Genomic DNA, 13,346 nt, shown 5'->3' on the forward strand with positions numbered 1-13,346 from the left:
GTAGGATTTCAGTGTGGGGAAAAAGCGAGTGAAGTGAACAGTCGTTCACCCACATCCCCAAACGGAAAGTCAGCTCAACTCTGTGGCGGCCCTGGGTAATTCTGAGCACACCGAGAATGACTGACTGAACTCCAAGGTGAACAGAAGGCCAGGACACACAGAAAATTCTAAGTAATCTCCAGGCCCCTATAGAAACCTTTACCCACAGTCACCCTGCAGACGAGCCCTGAAGTACCCGGGTAAGCTCATACCTACACATTCACCCGGAACTAGCCTGGGACAATTTGTGGGGAAGTTTGATATGTGACTATGAGCTGTTTCTCTCATGATGCTGCTACATGTCAAGCTATCTCCGAAGAGATTTCAGAAAGTGTCAATCACTGATGGGAATACATATGACACAAAATCTGAAAGAACAATTAAATGGTACAGAACAGGAAAAATTAAACTTCTTATTAAATCCAATACTAAAAACCATATGAGCTTAAAGTTGAAGTTCAACAAAATAAAATATGTTAATTCCATTATTGAAAGAAAGGCTTCTATCAAGACACTGTAGGTATATGGCACATAAATGAGCAAATCTGGTCAGAATTTCAAGTAATAAAGGCCACCTCTCAGATGAATGCAAAACTGGGTTAGGAGAGAAAGTGATTTTATATGTATGTGGACTTTTCTTTACTAATTTATTCACATAAAATTAATATAGGATTCATGTCAGAGGACAGTTATGTGGTACAGTAGGTCAAGAACTAAATTCAAAGCCAGCCACAGAATGCTACTAATTGTGTAACTTTTGGTAAGATGCTTCTTACCATCTGTCAGCTTCAGTTTTCTCATCTATAAAATGGTGGTAATAACAGCATTTATCTCCCAGGGTTTTGTGAGGACAAAATGAGACATTTATAAAAAGCTATGCAAACTTTAAAGTACTATATAAACATTAGTTGTTATCATCATCATCATCACCACACATTAGACTAGAAATCATAGCAACTGGAACTAGAACTCTAATTTCTTTCCTCTCAGGCCAGTGATCTATTATGCCACCTTAGTTGTCAATGAATTTCTACTGCCTAAAGTTAAACATACTTATGCTTGAGATTTCATTGAACCAATGTTGTAAACTCTCAAAACTCTAAATATGTTGTGCTATTTTTCAGTCATGTCTGACACTTTGTGACTCCATTTAGGGTTTTCTTGGCAAAGATCCTAGAGGGGTTTGCTGCTTCCTTCTCTGGGTCATTTTACAGATGAGGAATCTGAGGCAAACAGGGTGCCCAGGGTCACACAGCTAGTAAATATCTAAGGCCAGATTTGAACTTAGAAAGATGGGTTTTCCTGACTCTAGGTGCAGCACTCTGTCTGTTGCACCATCTAGAGGCCCTAAAGATGTATTGTACAGACTAGGTCATGTAAAGAATTTTGTAGCTGGCTTCTAAGAAAGCACATTATCACTGGACAGCTACTTAATTTTGGCAAAGGTAAAAAGAATTATATTATCTATTCTACACCATGCCACTCTCTCTCAATAGTTTCATCTTAAGTGGCATGATGACCACAGTAATTGCTGTTCAGGCCTTCCAACATTAAATTTCTTCTTTCACAAGGATAAAGCTAAGCTTTAGTCATTTACTAAGGATCAAAGCAATTCAAAACTATTTTTATTTGTTTGCAGAAAAAATTCTTATCTCCCCACTAACTGTTATATTACCCTGAGGTTAATTTCATACTTAAAATACAATTTGAAATAAGTGAATCAGTCACAAACTCCAAGGCTGCTCAGCTGTTTGTCCATCAGTAGTGTCCATGGGGCCAACGTTAGTTATCTGTCTTTTATAATGGTATCAGACAGAAGTTGGGATACTGAAACCTCCTATTTATTCATTTGCTAGGGCCCTGCTTGACTATTACTCTGAATAGGAAAGAAATATAAATTGTGTTATTTTCCTTAGATGGTAAGTGGCACTACCAAATACTTATTAATGCACAAATGAAGATTATTGCAGCTATTTTGGGGGTGGGGTGGGGTGAAGATGGACAGGAGTTCAAGAGTACAGGAAGACAGACAGCATCCATACTTGGAAGGCCCTATATAACAGGTCAACTATGGGTCTAATAAGCCAATCCTATTTCATGCAGAAACTGGACGAATATCTGTGAGATTACAGGAATAACATGGAACCAGTCACTACTGTATAATACTGAGGAACTAGAAAACAGCATCTCTTCTAGGGTAGTCTGAATAGAAAAAAGCCTTCACAATAAGTAGATGACAGTTTTTAAGAAAGGACTATTTATCATTATTAAATACTAGCCATAGTCAGCTACAGCTGTGGTACTTTGGTTTTCCCACAGTTTTACTGCAAATCCACGAAGGGATGGAACAGAACCAAAGACATTTCAAAACTCTTTGGTGGTAAAACTGATGACATTTCTTATGATTATCCCTGTTGGCTGGCCATTTCTGAATCATATTTTGGTTTTAACCTAGATTTCCAGATGTTAGCACTACGTCTTCATGTAAAGAATTTTGTGGGTGGCTTCTTTCTATAGAAGCATATTATCACTGAATAGCCACTTCATTTTGCTAAAATAAAAAAGAATGACATTATCTATTCTATATCATGTCATTTTTTCTCTCTGTGTTCCTCCCTTCCTCCCTCCACCTCCCTTTCCCGTCTCTTTTTTCTCTCTTTTTCTCTCAATCATTTTTCTTTATACAATGTTTACCAACATATTATGAGAAGCTCAAATTTGCTATTCACTCTTAGAACTGAAAGCACACAGTAAGTCAAGTCAATAGGCATTTATTAAGTGCCTACTGTATCTCAGGCACAGTGCTAAGTGCTAAGGATTCAAAGAAAGGCAAACAAACAAACAAACCAGCAGGCCCTTATACTTTAGGACAGGGATCTCAACTTGGTTTCTGCGGACTTGCTTTTTTCTTTAAAAAAAATTAATAATTTTATTTCAGTATAAGTGATTTTCTTTGTAGGCCTATATATTTTATCTTATGCATTCAAAAACATTACTCTGAGAAGGGATCCATGGGCTTCACTAGACTGCCAAAAGGGTCCTAATACAAAAAAGCCTAAGAACTCTTGCTTTAGGATGTGAGGATTCTTAATTCTTCCTTAGCTGTTGTTATATGCAAGAAGTGATACTAAGGGACACCTCAAAGACATTCTTCCAGACAAAAGCTGATTTGACCTTTCTGGAGCCAAGTTTCCTTAGTATCAGCTTCCTCTTCTGATGAGCTCCCCAGTTTCTCCCTACTGTCTACTGGGGCCCTTTGGAAAGGACCCGTCATGTCCCTGTAACACCAACAAAGCATTGCTTTTTGTATCTAAACCCAAATATGCAGATTCCAAGGAATTCCCCAGCAACTCCCACAAATAGGGCAGTATCCCAACTCAGCAGGAGAGTTCCCCAGTTCTCATGACCCTAAAGAATCTTAACTCTGAAACACACCGCTTAATTCATTAATAATCTGTTCTGCAGTGAGAAGCAGCTAAACCAAAGCACTGCTTGCCTCTCATTGGCCTTTACTTGCCCCTTACTACAGAGATTCTTGCCTCTGTGAGGAATATTAACTTATTTATCACCTGCCCCAACTATATGACTCTATCAACTTCCCATTTCCCCATCAGTACCTGCTTGATCACCCCCATCACGTTCTGATGGTCAGTTCAACTGCATATCTTGTGTTGAGGGTTGAGCTTTTTCAGAATGCATATAATCTTGTTTTTATAGATGCTTCCCATAGGTATCTTCAAATGAGAAGTGTGAGGTTTTTTTGAGTGGCCAGTCTTATTTTTCATGTGAAAAATACTCCTAATAGAATTAGAGAGTCAGAATAACAAAAGTCTAGAGTCTCACAATTAGAATAGACCTTTGTCAAAATGGGTACATGATTTAGACATAAAAGATGATACCATAAACAAATTAGGAGAGCATGGAATAGTTTACCTGTCAGATCTATGACTAAGAGAAGAATTTATGACCAAACAAGCAACAGAGAGCACTATGGGATATAAAATGGATAATTTTGATTACATTAAATTAAAATGTTTTTGCACAAACAAAACCAGTGCAGCCAAGATTAGAAGGAAGGCAGAAAACTAGTAAAAAAAAAAATTCTTACAGTGTCTCTTATAAAGGCTTCATTTCTCAAATATATAGAGAACAGAGTCAAATTTTTAAGAATACAAGTCATTCCCCAATTGATAAATGATCAAAGGATATAAACAGGCAGTTTTCAGAAGAGGAAATCAAAGCTATCTATACTCATATGAAAAAATGCTTTAAATCACTATTGATTAAATAAATGCAAATTAAAACAACTCCAAGGTACCACCTGAAACCTACCAGATTGGTTAATATGACAGAAAAGGAAAATGACAATGTCGGAAGGGATGTGGAAAAATAGGGATGCTAATGCACTGTTAGTGGAAATGTGAACTGATCCAACCATTCTGGAGAGCAAGTTGGGATTATGCCCAAAGGGCTATAAAACCATGTGTACCCTTTGACACCGCAATACCACTACAAGATCTGTACCTCAGAGAGATCAAAGAAAAAGGAAAAGGACTTATATGTACAAAAATATTCATAGCAGCTCTTTCAATGGAGGCAAAGAACTGGAAATTTAGGGGGATGCCCATCAATTGAAATGGCTGAATAACTTATGGTATATGATTGTGATGGAATATTCATGTGCTTTAAGAAATGATGAGCAGGATGCTTTCAGAAAAACCTGGGAAGACTTACATGAACTGATGTAGAGTGAAGTTCTATATTCTATATCATGCCATTTTCTCTTTGAGTATACACAGTAACAGCAATATTGTAAGCTGATCAGATGTGAATGACTTAGCTATATATTGCAATACAATGATCCAAGACAATTCTGAAGGATTTATGATGAAAAATGCTGTCCACCTCCACCCAGATAAAGAAGTAATGGAGTCTGAATGCAGATGGAAGCATACTTTTAAAAATTTTCTTTCTTGTGTGGTTTTTTTTTTTTTTTGGTCTGTGTTTTCTTTCATAACATGGCTAATATGGAAATACATTTTGCATGATTGTACATTTATAATCTATATAAAATTGCCTGCCTTTTCAAGGAGGGGGTGAGGAGGGAGGGAATTTGGAACTAAATTTTTAAAAAGAAATGCAAAAAATTCCTTTTATATGTAATTGGGAAAAATAAAATATAAAAAATTTTAAAAAATAATAGACTTTAGATGTCATCCAACTCCAACTGAAATCATGGATTTCATCTGCCAAGTTTCCCATTAGTAAACATCCAATCTCTACTTAAACACCTCTAGAAACAAAGAGCTAATTAACTCCCAAGCTAGCCTATTTTAGGCCAGATATAATAGGAAGTATTTCTTTTGCTGATACGAAATCTGTTTACCTATAACTTCTACCCACTGGGGCCAAGCAGAACAAATATAATCCCTATTTCACACAACCACTCTTCAAACATCTGACAACTATCATGTTGCCACCCCCTCTCTTACCTCCCACCAAAGCTATTTCCCAAATGTCCTTGGGTAGCACGGTTTATATCAATCCTAATTTCTCACATCTATAGAGCACTGTTAAAATGAAAACCTAATATGTAGGGATATGGACTAAGAAATACTTGTTGAACTGGAGAAAACTATCTGGATAATAGCATCAAGAAGAAACAAGGCAAGTGGATTTCATTAGATTGTTGGAGTTTGTCTATGTCCTACTGTTTTGTTTGTTTCTGTCTGCTAAATAAATTAAGTCTACCTTTCCCAAGTGGGTTGCTCAGGGAATCTAGCTTCTAAAAATCTAGAAAGCTGCAACAAGGGGAAGTGGGTTCAATAGATTTCATTAGATAAATGGATTTTATCTTGTGTCCTCATGTTTTTGTATGATTCTAAGCAAATTTATTTTTAAATTTTATTGATTTCTTTTTGTTTTTATATCATATTCATTTCCAAATATACCCATTCTCCCCTAAGGTGCCTTTCCTTGTAACAAAGGAAAAACAATATCTAGAAACTGCCAAATGAATTAAGCCTTCTTCCTCTTGTGGAGTTACAAAGCCTAAAATCTAGGGAGGTATCAAGAGAATAGTGGCAAGATGAAATGAGGTGGATCTTTTTAGTAAGATGTGACTTGGCCTTATACTGTTTAGCAACAATTTGGATAAAGGCATGAGGGGGATGCTTATACAATGTGTAGGTGACATGAAACTCAGGAGGACACCTAAAATGTGGTTATCAAATAATAGGCTAGATTGGGAAGAAAGTTTAGTAGGAATAAATGTGAAGGACTACACATGGGTTTTACTTTCATTTATTTATTTATTTGGTGAGGCAATTGGGGTTAAGTGACTTGCCCAGAGTCACACAAAGGTTTTATTTTTAAAAACACAACTTCACAAGTACCTGTATTGAGGAAATGTGGCTACACATCAACATTTCCTGTGAAAAAGAAAGGTAGGTTTTGGTGAACTGCAAGTTCAGAGAATGTCAGAGAAGTCAAAAAAAGCTAATGCTACATGGTGCTAAGGGACACAGTGTACACAAAGAGGGGCAATAGTTTCATCAAATTGACCCAGTCAGTCAAAATGGGCATATTGTCTTCAGTTCTACACACCACACTTTAGGAAAGACAAGCTAAAACATCCTCAAAAGAAGGCAACCAAGATGATGAGAATACTTGACGTCCGAGGATTAAACGAAGGAAGTCGGGACGGATAGGTCAGGGCAGAGAAGACTTGGGGGGATAAGAGAGATATTCTCAAGTAGTTAAAGGACTGTGTGATATTAACACCCCGGTGGTGAGGTTGTGAATTAGTCCAATTTTTCTAGAAAATCATTTGGAATAATATAAGTAGAGAAGCTACACTTTTCGTACCCTTTGGCCCAGTGATTCTTCTTGTTTGGCGTTCACTGTTTCAGTTGTGTTCGACTCTTCACAACCCTGTCTGGGCTTTTCTTGGCAAAGATACTGGAGTGGTTTGCCATTTCCTTCTCCAGCTCATTTTACAGATGAGGAACTAAAGCAAATGGAGTTGAGTGACTTGCCCAGGGTCAAACAGTTCAGTGTCTGAGGCCAAATTTGAACTCAGGAAGATTGGTCTTCCTGACTTCAGACCCATCACTCAATCCACTGTGCCACTCAACTGCCAAAGTGATCCTATTACAGGGCATACGATAAAATTCAAGGTGGTCAAAGGCAAAAACAAAGGTCCACTATCTGCCAAAATATTGATAGCAGCAATTCCTGAAGTAGGAAAAAATTAGAAAGAAAATGGGTCACCAACTAGGGAATGATTAAACAAAATGTGATACATGAATATAATGGAAAATCATTACGCAGTCAGACACAATAAATGTGAGAAATACAGAGAAACACTGGAAGATCCGAATGAACCAATGCAGAATTAAACAAGCAAAGCCAAAGGAATAACACACAAAATGACTCCAGCCATTTAAATGAAAAGACGATTGAAAAAAAGAACTCTGAGAAACTGAAAGACCAATCTGAGGCCCTGGGGTGACTGTGCTGTTAATGGGGTTGTCTCCTAAACCTGAGTGTCATGTGATGGGCTTCTCATATTACACCAAACTTTAAAAGTTGAAAAAGAAATAATTTAAAAAAAGGAAAAAGAGAGATTGTAGAGAATGGAAAACATGCCTCAAAGCTGGAAAAATAAAATGTTTTTGAGATTTTCAAAAACGGGAAGAGAATGAAGTTTATAAATTATGGACCGATGAGCTTGACTTTGATTCTTGGGGAAAATCTATAGTAATTATTAAAGAAGCAATCCTCAAACATTTTGGTTTCAGGAACCCTCTACGCTTTAAAGAATTATTGAGGATCCCTCAAAGAGCTTTTGTTTATATGTGGTTATATATACCAATAGTTACCATATTTGAAATTTAAAAGTCCTAGTAGCATTATGGAAATAGTTTTGACCTCAGATTCCTTGAAATGATCTCAAGGACCAACAGAGGTCCCTGTGTCACACTCAAGAGCTGCTTTATTAAAAGTACGGTTGGTTAGTAAACATCTAGAAAGGGAAAGGGTATTACAAAGAGCAAGCATAGGTTCATTAAGAATAGGTCATGTTAGACTGAAGTCCTTCCTTTTTTGACAAAATTAATAGGCTGGTATATCAAGGACATGCCATAAATATTTTTAAACTAGATTTCAGCAAAGTGTTTGACGGTGTCCTTCAACCTATATTTGAGGATAAGACAGAGAAATGCAGGCAGGATGACAATAGTTAGGCAGATTCAGAACTGGTTCTGTGATTAGATCCAAAGAATAGTGAGCTTATGACTAAAGTCAACCTGAAGGGAGACTTCTAGGGGAGTATACTAAGGCTCTGTTGCTGGTCCTATGCTGTTTAATATTTTTATCAATGGGCAATCCATCAATATGTTTTTACTAAGTACCTACTATGTGTTAGGAACTGGAGAGACAAACAGGAAAGTGAGATATATTCCACAAAGCTCAAATATATCACTGACAGGTTAGATGACAGAGTCAGCACTCAAGAAGGTCTCAACAAGCTAGAGCACTGGGTAGAATCCAGTACAGTGAAACGTAATAGGGATCAGTGGATTAATATACAATCTTGCCCTTGGGTTCAAGACTTCACAAATACAAGTTGGGAGAGGTACTACAATGTAGAATTACATCCAAAAAAGATCTGGGGTGTCAGAAAATTGCAAGCTGATTAAATCAACAGTGTGATTTGGTAAGTAAAAAAAGCTAATGCTACCCTAGGCTGTATTGAGAAGTATGATATCCAGGATGAGGAAGGTAACAGTACCACTAGACTTTAATCTGGTCAGATCACATCTAGTATATTGTCTTCAGTTCTGGGTGTAAAATTTTAGGAAAGATGCTGATAAGTGGAGAACTATCTAGAGAAAAGAGAAACAGAACAGAGATTACATTGAAGAAAAATGCCAAATGATGACAGACTGAAGGAACTAGGGATGTTTAGCCTGGAGCAAAGAAGATTTAGGCCCAATATTTGGAGAACGGAGGACAGGGAGGAAATGCTTGATGGCTGACTTCAAGCTCTGGAAGCTCTGGCATACAGACTTATCCTATTTGGCTTCAGAAAACAAAACCACAAGCAATGGGCAAAAGCTTCAGAAAATTAAGATCTGGGCTTGGAAGAAGAAAAAATATTTCAACAATTAGAGCTATACAAAAGTGCAAGGGCTTCCTCAGGAGGTAGTGACATTTCCACTAACTAGGGGTTTTAAAGCAAAAAGTGTTTGACTGCTTATTAGAAATACTGGAGGAGGTATTCCTGTTCAGGTACAGATTTGCTTAAATAGCCTCTGATGTCCTTTCCAGAACTTGAGATTCTGAGTTCATCCTCACACAGTGCTTTATGAAGAGGCCATTGTAAAGTCTGTATGAATCCTTGGTCACATTCTTTATCAGGTGCAGCTCCTGGTTAATGGACAAGTCTCCCTCTGGGCAGCTGGAATGGGTGGCTAGTCTTTAAAAATAAGATAAGGGCCAGAGGTCAGCTAAGTAGACGCAGGCAGAAAGGAATTCTGGTTCCCTGGGGTTCACCAAGGTCCTCTTCCATATCCCAGCCACCCATCACACCAATGGCCTAGGGAAATAAGGACAGTCAAGATGTTTAGAGTATCTGAATGAGAGTCATGAATATCAATAATGGTCTAATTTTTCTTTAGGTTTATGTGAGAGGTAACAAACAGCTAGTCATCAATGCTTATTTAGAGAATCTGTCATATACTTGGGTTGTAGTATATGCTTCTATTTTGTGTGTCTCAATCCGTATTAAACAAGCCATCTGAACCAACAGTCCCATTAATGTGAAAACTGAATAGCTTATATATGTTGTCTTTCATGTAATAGGTTATTATTATTATATTATATATTATTATTATTTCATTTTTTGTATAAATTATAAAAGAAAAAAGTTCTTCAGCCCTATTTTTATCTGTTTTGTTCATTTTTTCTTTCTCTATGAATCCAAGTTTATAGGAAAGCAGACCGTCTTTGAATTTCCTTTTATTTCTAGTCCTACAAAAGGTTCCTTTGGCCTAAAGGTACTTTGGGTTAAATAATGACCGTGGCATTGTCACCTTGAACATATAATAAAAACCCAACTCTGAATTGAGTCTCCACTGTAGAAAGCAGAGGGCCAATTGCCTAAGGGTTCCCTGCTATATTGACTAGTGGTGAAAATGAAGCAGTCACCATGGCAACCAATGTCCTACCTCCTCCTGCAAGACAACAAGAAATTGCTCACAAGAGATATTTTAGGAAATCTATAAAGAGAAAATTGTGTTTCATACTTTCCAGTTATTTAAAATGTGTCAGCTAAGTATGTTTCCAGGAAATTTGGGAATTTCAGCTTGTTTCAGTGAAGTGAAAAATAATTTTAATGAAACATAGAATCTTAGGGTCAATTTGGAATATTACTAATTCTAAATTTGAAATTCTATCTATCAAATGTTATAAATATGCACTTCACCAATATCCTTTTACTTTCCAAAGCCTTAAGGTTAATCTTTCTATATCTCAGGTCAATAGGTTATAGTAGTGTTCAACCAACTGCAACTTGGTAAAGCCTTCTTGTACCTTGCCTTGGTCTCATCATCCTCTCCAAGGCTTACAAATATTTCTATAGAGCAATAGGTTAATTCTTTCTTGTGTGATGAACCCCTTTGGTAGTGTAATGAAGCCTATAGTCCCCTTCTCAAAAGGTTTGTTACTTACATTCATAATTGAAAGAAATGCCAAATTTCACTTTAAAGTCAATGAAAATAAATGTATATTTTCCCCCATACAAATTCATGGAGCCCTTGAAATCTATCCACAGACTTCTTTAAGAACCCCGACTAAAAGATCAATGATAGTAAATGTCCAAGAATGTAGACAGGTAAGCAACCTGTTTTCCTTTGAGGTCTATGCAATCTACATCGACCACCCAATCAAAATCCTGGTAGCTGCTGCCTACAGACCTCTATGATACTCTCTTTCCTTCCTTAATTAGTTCAGTACCTGGCTCATAATCTCTCTCCTCCTCAACTTTTGCCCTCATTCAAGGGCCTTCAGTGTACACATTGATACTTCCTCAAACATCCTCACCTCTCAGTTCCTCAATCTACTCATTTTCCTTGACTTATTCCTCCACCCCACTTCAATTATATACAAAGATGGTTTTGCAATGATACACAAATGCACCACCTCTATGTTCATGAACTCTTAAATTCCCTTATTTGATCACAATCTTTTGGCTTTCTACTTCTCCCTGTTTTCTAATATTAAACCCTGCTTTTCATCCACAACAAAACCTCCAAACTCTTGAATGCACGAGTGTTCTTCTCCCAGGCCATCACCCCATTCACTAGCCACACTCTCTGACTTTCTCCATGTTGACCCTGTAGTGAACCAGTCAATTCTACACTATTCACTTCTCTTGAGTCCTTTGTCCCCTTATTATAGTGTCAGTTGTGCCCTTCCAATGATCAACCTTCCATTATCTCTGCTTTCATTGACACGTGTGCTGCTGAACAAAGGTGGAGAAAATCATACAACTATTCTGTATGGGTGCATTACAAATTTATGTTACATACCCTCAACTGGGCCCTCACTGTTGCTAGGCAATCCTTCTATATCTCTAATCGAATTACTATTCCACTCACTACAATGGCTTTTTGAGACCCTTTCATCCCTCTTCTAAATTTCCATGGCTTCTCCTCTCCTTACTTCCTTAGCTAAGAATCTTGCCTCATATTTTACTGAAAAAGTTGAGGCCATTTGGTAAGAGCTCCCTTTTCTTCTCTCCTCCTCATTTCACATCAGTCATCCCTTTTGTCACTATCTCTGATTTCAGCACTCTCTTGCACAAAGAGGTGGCACTTCTTCTTGCCAAGGCAAAGCCCTCTGGCTTCACAAATCAACCCATTCTTTCTTTTCTCCTCCAATAAACTGACTTTTCTACAATCCACACTATCTCACTTATCTTCAGTCTTTTCTTTTCTACTGGCTCCTTCCCTACTACCGACAAAAATGTCCATGTCTCCCCATCCTCAAGAAGGCCCTCACTCGATCCTTCCATCCCTGCTAACTATCATCCCATATCTCTTCTGCCTTTTATAGTTAAACTCCTTGAGAAGGTAGTCTATAGTAGAAGCCCCAACCTCTCTCCTCTTCTTAACTCTCTATAATTTGATTTCCAACCTCATCATTCAACCAAAACTGCTCTCTCCAAAATTACCAATTATCTCTTAATTTCCAGATCCAATGGCTTTTTCTCAACCTTCATCCATCTTGACCTCTCTGCAGCCACTGACACTTAATTACCCCTTTCTCCTTGCTACTCTCTCTTCTCTTCTGTGACACTTCCTCTTACCTGGTTCTCCTACCTATCTGACTGGCTCCTTCTTGGTCTCTTTTGTTGGATCTTCATCCAGATCATGTTCACTAATTTATCCTGGGCCCTCTTCTCTTCTCCCTCTACACTACTTCACTTGGTGATCTCATCAGCTCCATGAATTTAATTGTCATCTTTATGCTCATGAGCATAAAGAATTAGCATTAGCATTACCATTCTCTTTGCTGATGATTCAACTTATCTAGCCCTAATCTCTAGTCTCCCATCTTCAATTGTCTATTAGACACCTCAAACTAGATGTCCTGTAGACATGCCCAAAACTGAACTATTATCTTTCCCCCTAAATTCTCCTCCCTTCCAAATTTCCCTATTACTGTAGAGGCTACCACTAGTCTCTCAGTACCCTGGGTTCACCACCTAAGCATTGTCCTTGAGTCCTCATTGTCTCTCCTCCCTATATCCAATTTGTTTCCAAGGCCTGTTAATTTCATTTTTGTGGTATCTCTTGAACATGCCTCCTCCTTCTTTCCTCTGATATCCTGATATAGGCCCTCATAATGTCATGTCTGGACTAATGCAATAGCCTACTAGGTGTCTGCCCGCTATAAGTCTCTCTCTACTCCAGCCCATCCTCCATTCACCAAAGTGATTTTCCTAAAGCATAGATACAAATATGTCAGTCTGTACCCAATAAACTCCAGTGACTCCCTATCACCTTCATGACCAAATACAAAATTCTCTCTTGTTCAAAGTACTCCATAATCCAATCTTTCCCTACCTTTTTCAATCTTTTGCCTTCCACATACTCTTTGAGCCAGGAACAATGGCTTCCTGGCTTCCCTGACTTCAGGTATTTTTATTGGCTATTCTCCATGCCTGGAATGCTCTCTCCTCCTCATCTTCTCCTCCTTGGCTTCCCTGGTTTCAAATCCTAGATAAAATTCCACATTCT

The 13,346-nt window shown here is 37.8% G+C and overlaps 1 protein-coding gene across 3 annotated transcripts in view; it reads right to left on the reverse strand.

Moving 5' to 3' along the window:
• The window catches only part of CTBP1 (C-terminal binding protein 1), a 449,102-nt gene that overhangs the window by 177,051 nt on the left and 258,705 nt on the right, over positions 1-13,346 (reverse strand). The window lies entirely within an intron of this gene.

This window comes from Vombatus ursinus, unplaced genomic scaffold (genome assembly GCF_900497805.2).
Source record: "Vombatus ursinus unplaced genomic scaffold, bare-nosed wombat genome assembly UNPS02014818.1, whole genome shotgun sequence".
Taxonomy (NCBI): domain Eukaryota; kingdom Metazoa; phylum Chordata; class Mammalia; order Diprotodontia; family Vombatidae; genus Vombatus; species Vombatus ursinus.